The sequence below is a fragment of the Hemitrygon akajei genome, unplaced genomic scaffold (genome assembly GCF_048418815.1).
Source record: "Hemitrygon akajei unplaced genomic scaffold, sHemAka1.3 Scf000048, whole genome shotgun sequence".
Classification (NCBI taxonomy): Eukaryota; Metazoa; Chordata; class Chondrichthyes; order Myliobatiformes; family Dasyatidae; genus Hemitrygon; species Hemitrygon akajei.
The window spans coordinates 1411798-1420457 of NW_027331934.1; positions in this window are offsets into that span (position 1 = coordinate 1411798).

The window sequence follows — 8660 nt, forward strand, 5'->3', positions numbered from 1 at the left end:
CCAGCCTCGGCACGCTAGGCCAGCGAAGCGAGGTTAGTTTAGGCCGATGCTTTGCACCCTCAGAGGTGAGAATGAACTCTCTGATCTCCTTCACAGGTATAATTGAGGATTTCTCAGGAGGGGTGAGGATGTCCACTGTCTCGCTATCAAAAGAGTCTCCCTCCAACCCCTCACTGCAGACAGGTTCCCCATCTTCCTCCTCGTGTGTTCTAATACGTGGCAATCTCATCCACAGTTGCGACGATGGAGGGAAAACCCCCAGATACTCCCTGCAGGCCATTAGTTGATGGGGTCGGCATGCAGGTTATATCACCCTCCCCAGGAGACAGGTATGAAGGGGACGCCAGCAGCTCTGGTCCAAGGGATTCACCGGCAGCCTGATGCTGACAGTGAGCGAGCTTGGTCTCCTCTCCGCTCATACTGTTTAATACACTTGCCTCCAGGGAGGCGCTTACTGCTAAGTCCTGGGTGGAGGGCTCCAAGTCTGTTTTAGCTGTGCAAATCGGCCTAGCACTAGCTACCTGCACAACCACTCCACCTACCACAGGACTGGTGACTATGTCTGGGGATTCAGGGTTAGACACAACCTCCACCCGGATTCCCACCCCTTTCTGGGACTCCCCCCGCATCTACATTCCCTGCCCTCTTGGGGGAACATTCCCTTCTCCTCTTCAAGCCGGAGGATCACACAGATGCGGGATTCACCGATGGAGCGTTACTCTCCGCTTCCATCACCCCGCCCGACTGTGCACTTCCCCGAGCCTCCCGCTCCACTTTAGGGCAAATGGGCGTGAGCTCTGCGGTCTCGGTGGCCGACTTCTTCATGTGTTTGGATTTCTTCCTCACTTTCCTTCCCCGCACAGGCTCCACCCCGTCCCTCGCCTGAACCTCCCTGCACGTAGCCTCAGGATCACCCACCTGATCCACAGGGGTAGGAGCAGAGACTGGAACAGACGTAGGAATAGGGACAGGGGTAGAGACGGGGCAGGGGCAGGAGCAGGGGCCGGCACAGGGGTAGGAATGGGGACAGGGATAGAGACAGGGTCAGGGGCCGGCACAGGTGTAGGAGCAGGAATGGGATCGGGGCAGAGCTAGCAGGGGCACTAGTTCCCGAAGTGGACTCCCTAGGTTTTCGGGTACTAGGACAGTCCCTCCGAAAGTGCCCCACCTCCCCGCACGCATGGCACCGTGGGTGCTCAGAGCTCCAATACACCTGATAATCTACACCCTCGTTCCGGACAGTAAACCGGCCCTCAACTTCGTCCCCCTTTTCCAGCTGCATGAATACCTGTCGCCGGAAAGATATTACGGTACGGAGGGTGCGCCTCCTGAATTTGTGCCTGATGGCAGTTATTTCTGATCGTACTTGCCCCAAGCGTGCTAGTGCAGGAAGCAGGTCCTCGTTGGGGATGAAAGGCTTTACGTTACCAGGACGATGCGTTGTGTGGGAGCTGTCACCAGCTCCATCTGTAAAAAGATGTTTTCCCCCGTGATCCCCCTACTGAGGGCCCCGATGCACCAACTCATCATTCCTCAGGTAAAACACCGCCTTCCCAAACTCTTTCTCAGTGGCCAAAACACCATCTCTCCCAACAAGCCCTCCATAGCCTCCGCGCACTTTTCCAGGGTAGTTCCAGGACGCAAAATACATTGCACCCCCGCGTTCCACTTTCACCGACCAAAACAGGGCGTTGTCCGAGGCTGGAGAGGCAGCCGCCTTTACATAACTCCCCGAAGGCCTGCGACTCCCTGTAGACCAGTCCGGCATGTTACCTCTGTGTCCGAATCGAGAATGATACGGTGGTGGTGCTGCTTATACAGTCCTGGAGCGAGTTGAGTAACTGGCGGGAAAAGTTTGTACTCGACAGTACCTTGCTGGCTCAGTGCCAGAAATTCCAACGCCAGGAAAGGCTCCGTTAGTCCTGCAGAACTTCCAGGCCGTGAGACGTCGAGACGTCTCAAACGATGTTTCGGCTCCTACACCGAACGGGAGTCCCGACGATAGAGATGGAAGGAGGTTGTCCCGATGTCAGTGGGGGAACAACGGCGTTTGTCTCTGGTTTTTGGAGCGACCCGGCTTCCAGGCGAGTTGCCAGCGGCCACAGCAGGGTGCTACGCAGTTCGCAGCCGTCAACGAACCCTGTCCAAACTGGCAGAAAAACTCCAAACGAAGCTCCCACACTAAACCAGCCACTCACTTAGATGTTCAAAGAGACGTTTCAAACCAATTTCCAAGTAAATCACGACCTTCATAAAGCAGTTTTTCCCCAATTTCTCCCAGCGCAATCAGAACAGCTCCTCTCTGTGTCTGACCCCGGGAGAGTGTGATGGGATAGTGTGGAGGGAGATTCACTCTGTGTCTGACCCCGGGAGTCTGTGATGGGACGGTGTGGAGAGAGATTCACTCGGTGTCTGACCCCGGGAATGTGTGATAGGGGTGATGTGGAGGGAGATTCACTCTGTGTCTGACCCCGGGAGTGTGTGATGGGACGGTGCGGAGGGAGATTCACTCTGTCTCTGACCCTGGGAGTGTGTGTGACGTGACGGACGGTGTGGAGGGACATTCAGTCTGTGTCTGACCCCGGGAGTGTCTGATGTGACAGGCGATCTTGGCCCTTCTCGTCCGTGCTAAACTGTCACTCTCTACCATGTGTCACCGACCTGCACTCACCCCATAACCCTCCATTCATTTCCTGTCCATATACTATCCAATTTTTTTTTAAATGACAAAATCAAACCTGCCTCTGCCACTTCTACTGGAAGCTCGTTCCACACAGCTACCATTCTCTGAATAAAGAAGTTCCCCCTCGTGTTACCCCTAAAACTTTTGCCCCCTAACTCTCAACTCATGTCCTCTTGTTTGAATCTCCCCTATTTTCAATGGAAAAAGCCCATCCATGTTAACTCTATCTATCCCCCTCATAATTTTAAATACCTCTATTAAGTCTCCCCTCAACCTTCTACGCTCCAAAGAATAAAGACCTAACTTGTTCAACCTTTCCCTGTAACTTAGGTGCTGAAACCCAGGTAATATTCTAGTAAATCTTCTCTCTACTCTCTTTATTTTGTTGACATCTTTCCTATAATTCGGTGACCAGAACTGTACACAATACTCCAAATTCGGCCTCACCAATGCCTTGTACAATTTTAACATCACATCCCAACTCCTATACTCAATGCTCTGATTTATAAAGGCCAGCATACCAAAAGCTTTCTTCACCACCCTATCCACAATACATTTACCATGTATTATTTCAGTTCATCGGGTGCTGGGGGCAGCAATAACCCCAGGTCACTGTTTCTCCTCTAATGAGACTAAAGTCCGAGACCAAGACGGGAAGTTACAGTGGTTTATTGATTTCATCATGACAAATGTAAATCGACTCACTCACAGTCACACACAATTAACTGACCGGCGACAACGAGTGACCGGTTGAATAATCAGTCCCGTTTCTCACCGTCACTCTGCATCAGGGAACCGATGATTATAAAATCACACTTCAGGGCCGTGTCCGCGATCGCTGCAGATCCAGGGTCACTGCCAAGGGATTTGTCCATTTAACATCATTATATCGGCCAGGCTGCCGAATGCACCGTCCTCAGCAAAGGGAGCAAAAGGATTCTCTCCCGGGATCATCCCCCCTACCCCGGGACACCGGTATCCCAGACTGAGCCCCGGACCCCCGGGCTCTTCCTGTCTGGGTAATTCCCGGGGTGTCACGTGGGGAGTCTCGAACACGCACATCCGGCGGAAGCTGCCCCGCCGGACAACAGGCGGAAACACGTCACTGCGGGACCGCTCCGAGCGACGCACACAGCGCGAGGCCCGAGCCGGTTCCGTTAAAACCGTTGGGAATCAGCCCCGGCGCGCGGCCGTTAAAGGTAAGGGCGGGAGTTAAAGGGGAGGGCGGGGAGTCGGCCAAATGTCCCCATCCCGCGGGCGGGGATGTTCACACATTCAGATGTTCAGATCCACTGTCAGTCCGGGTCTGAGTTCCTGCAGAGATCCCAGTTCCTTCTCCCCGGTCTCACTGAACAGATTCCCCCACAGCCTGAAACAGATGGGAGAATAAAGATGAAATAAACAGATTACACAACAGTGTCAGTAACAGGGGACCGGGGTTAATGTTTCAACAACACTCACAGACAAATATCACCAGAAAACCCGCGGATCCGCTGATATTTTATCACATTGAACATTAACACAAACACTCACTGGATCCACTCCAGACTCGGGAGGGTCAGTATGAGGCGGCGGAGAGCGGGGACAGATCGGTCTGTCAGTGAGTTTGATGCCAGGTTCAGATCCGTCAGTGATGGGTTTGTACTGAGAGTGGAGACGAGATCCTCGGCACCAGAATCTGTGAGACCGACTCTCCACAGCCTGGAGATGAGACAGAGTGAGTGTGAAGGACACAGAGAGACAGGAGACGGTACAAATCCCCAGTGTTTATCAGTAACACAATTACTGATCACATTAATATTCAGTGTCAGACACCCGGTGACTGTAAACACAATCTCCCACAGTCTGGTACTTACCACAGTGTCTGTATTTTACACTCCGGGTTCCTCAGAGCCGCAAACACCAGTTTCACTCCTGAATCTCCCAGTTTATTATCACTCAGGCTCAGCTCCGTCAGTGATGTGTTTGTACTGAGAGCGGAGCCGAGATCCTCGGCACCAGAATCTGTGAGACCGACACGGTACAGCCTGGAGATGAGAGAGAGTGAGGGTGAAGGACACAGAGAGACAGGAGACGGTACAAATCCCCAGTGTTTATCAGTAACACAATTACTGATTTTTTTCTTCAGCACGACTGCGCAAGTCGGCCAGTGAGAACAGCGAGAAGAGTTTAAAAGGAAGACAGATTTACAGAGCGAGCGTCAGAGGAGCGGGAGACAGAGTAGGAAGGCTTTGGCTCAACGGGGCTTCGGCGATAAAGGGTCGAGGCGAGGTAGGTTATCTGTTTACACACAGACAGAGAGTATGTGTGTGAGGCTGGTTTTCTGTGCTCGGTGTCAGATGTGGGAGATCCTGGAGACTCCCAGCCTCCTGGACGGCAACATCTGCACCCTGTGTGTCGAGCTGCAGCTCCTTAGGGACCGAGTTAGGGAACTGGAGATGCAGCTCGATGACCTTCGTCTGGTCAGGGAGAGCGAGGAGGTGATAGAGAGGAGTCACAGGCAGGTGGTCACACCGGGGCCACGGGAGACTGAAGAAGTGGGTCACCGTAAGGAGAGGGAAGGGCAAGAGGCAGGTACTAGAGAGTACCCCTGTGGCTGTACCCCTTGATGATAAGTTCTCCTGTTCGAGTACTGCCGGAGGGGGGTGGCCTATGGGTTGGGGAGCATCAGTGTCAGTGCCTCTGGCACAGAGTCTGGCCCTGTGGCTCAGGAGGGCAGGAAAAGGAAGAGGAAGGCAGCAGAGATAGGGGACTATAGTCAGGGGATCAGACAGATGATTCTGTGGTGGCAGGAAAGAAACTCGGATGCTAGTTTGCCTCATAGGTGCCAGGGTCTGGGATGTTTCTGATCACGTCCAATATATCCTGCAGTGGGAGGGAGAACAGCCAGAGGTCGTGGTACATATTGGTACCAGTGACATAGGTAGGAAAAGGGAAGAGGTCCTGAAAGTAGACTACAGGGAGTTAGGAAGGAAGTTGAGAAGAAGCAGGACCTCAGAGGTAGTGATCTTGGAATTACTGCCTTTGCCAGGTGACAGTGAGAATAAGATTAGGATGAGGTGGAGGATAAATGCGTGGCTGAGGGATTGGAGCAGGAGGCAGGGACTCAGATTTCTGGATCACTGGGACCTCTTTTGGAGCAGGTGTGACCTGTACAAAAAGGACGGGTTGCACTTGAATTCCCGGGGGACCAATATCCTGGACGCAAGGTTTGCTAAGGCTACTGGGGAGAGTTTAAACTAGAATTGCTGGGGGAAGGGAACCAAATTGATGTGACGGAGGAGAGGGAGGTTGGCTCACAAATAGAGAGAATTTGGAGACAGTGTGAAAGGGAGGATACGCGGGTGATAGAGAAGGAGGCACTCAGTCCGATGGTTTGAGATGTGTCTATTTTAATGCAAGGAGTATGATGAATAAAATGGATGAGCTTAGAGCGTGGATCAGCTCTCGGAGATATGATGTGGTGGCCATTACAGAGACTAGGATGGTGCAGGGGCAGGAATGGTTACTTCGAGTGCCAGGATTTAATTGTTTCAGAAAGGACAGGGAGGGAGGCAAAAGAGGTGGGGACGTGGCACTGTTGATCAGAGATAGTGTCACGGCTACAGAAAAGGAGGACACTACGACATCTCTGGGTGGAAGTTAGGAACAGGAAGGGGTCAATAACACTACTGGGTGTTTTGTATAGACCACCCAACAGTAACAGGGACATCGAGGAGCAGATAGGGAGACAGATTCTGGAAAGGAGTTTTAATAACAGGGTTGTTGAGGTGTGAGATTTTAATTTCCCAAATATTGATTGGTATCTCCCTAGAGTGAGGGGTTTAGATGGAGCGGAGTTTGTTAGGTGTGTTCAGGAAGGTTTTCTGACACAATATGTAGATAAGCCTACAAGAGGAGAGGTTGTACTTGATCTGCTATTGGGAAATGAACCTGGTCAGGTGTCAGGTCTCTCAGTGGGAGAGCATTTTGGAGATAGTGATCACAATTTTGTCTCTTTTACCACACCTTTAGAGAGGTATGGGTCAGTTAAGTTAGGGAAACCTTTAATTGGAGAAAGGGGAACTATGGGGCTATCAGGTTGGAACTTGTAAGCATGAATTGGAAACAGATGTTGTCAGAGAATAGTACCGAAGCAATGTAGAAAATGTTCAAGGGATATTTACATGGGGTTCTGAGAAGGTGCGTTCCAATGAGACATGGAAAGGATGGTAGGGGACAAGATCTGTGATGTACAAAGGCTGTTGTAAATCTAGTCAAGAAGAAAAGAAGAGCTTACAAAAGGTTCAAAAACAAGGTAGTGATATGAATCTGGAAGATTATAAGGCTAGCAGGAAGGAGCTTAAGAATGAAATCAGGAGAGCTGGAAGGGGCCATGAGAAGGCCTTGGCGGACAGGATTAAGGAAAACCCTAAAGCATTCTGCAAGTATGTGAAGAGCAAGAGGATAAGATGTGAGAGGATAGGACGAATCAAGTGTGACAATGGAAAAGAGCGTATTGAACCGGAGGAAATAGCGGAGATATTTAATGAACCATTTGCTTCAGTATTCATGACGGAAAAGGATCTTGGCAATTGTAGGGATGACTTGCAGTGGACTGAAAAGCTTGAGAATGTAGATATTAAGAAATATGTGGTGGAGCTTTTGGAAAGCATCAAGTTGGATAAGTCACCGCGACCGGAAAAGGTGTACACCAGGCGACTGTTGGAAGCAAGGGAAGAGATTGCTGAGCCTCTGGCGATGATCTTTGCATCATCAATGAGGACATGAGAGTTTCCGGAGGATTGGAGGGTTGCGAATCTCGTTCACTTATTCAAGAAAGGGAGTAGGGTTAGCCCAGGAAATTATAGACCAGTGAGTCTTACTTCAGTGGTTGGTAAGTTGATGGAGAAGATCCTGAGAGGTAGGATTTATCAACATCTGGAGAGGCAAAATATGATTAGGAATAGTCAGCATGACTTTGTCAAAGCCAGGTTGTGCCTTACGAGTCTGAATGATTTTGTTGAGGATGTGACTAAACACATTGATGAAGGAAGGAAGAAGATGCAGTGTATATTGATTTCAGCAAGGCATTTGATAAGGTACACCATGCAAGACTTATTGAGAAAGTAAGGAGGCATGGAATCCAAGGGGACATTGCTTTGTGGATCCAGAACTGGCTTGCCCACAGAAGGCAAAGAGTGGTTGTAGACGGGTCATATTCTGCATGGAGGCCGGTGACCAGTGGAGTGCCTCAGAGATCTGTTCTGGGACCCCAAGTCTTTGTGATTTTTATAAATGACCTGGATGAGGAAGTGGAGGGTAGGGTTAGTAAATATGATGATGACACAAAGCTTGGGGGTGTTGTGGATAGTGTGGAGGGCTGTCAGAGTTTACAATGGCACATTGATAGGATGCAAAACTGGGCTGAGAAGTGGCAGATGGAGTTCAACCCAAATAAGTGTGAAGTGGTTTACTTTGGTAGGTCAAATATGATGGCAGAATATAGTATTAATGGTAAGACTCTTAGCAGTGTGGAGGATCAGAGGGATCTTGGGGTCTGAGTACATAGGACACTCAAAGATGCTATGCAGGTTGACTCTGTAGTTAAAAGGGCGTACAGTGTATTGGCCTTCATCAGTCGTGGGATTGAGTTTAAGAATCGAGAGGTAATGTTTAACAGTTGAGAGATTATGAGGGGGGATAGATCGAGTTGACGTGGATAGACTTTTTCCATTGAGAGTAGGGGAGATTCAAACAAAAGGACATGATTTGAGAGTTAGGGGGCAAAAGTTTAAGGGTAACACGAGGGGGAATTTCTTTACTCAGAGAGTGGTAGCTGTGTGGAGCGAGCTTCCAGTAGAAGTGGTAGAGGCAGGTTCGGTATTGTCATTTAAAGTAAAATTGGATAGGTATATGGACAGGAAAGGACAGGAGGATTATGGGCTGAGTGCAGGCCAGTGGGACTAGGTGAGAGTAAGCGTTCGGCACAGACTAG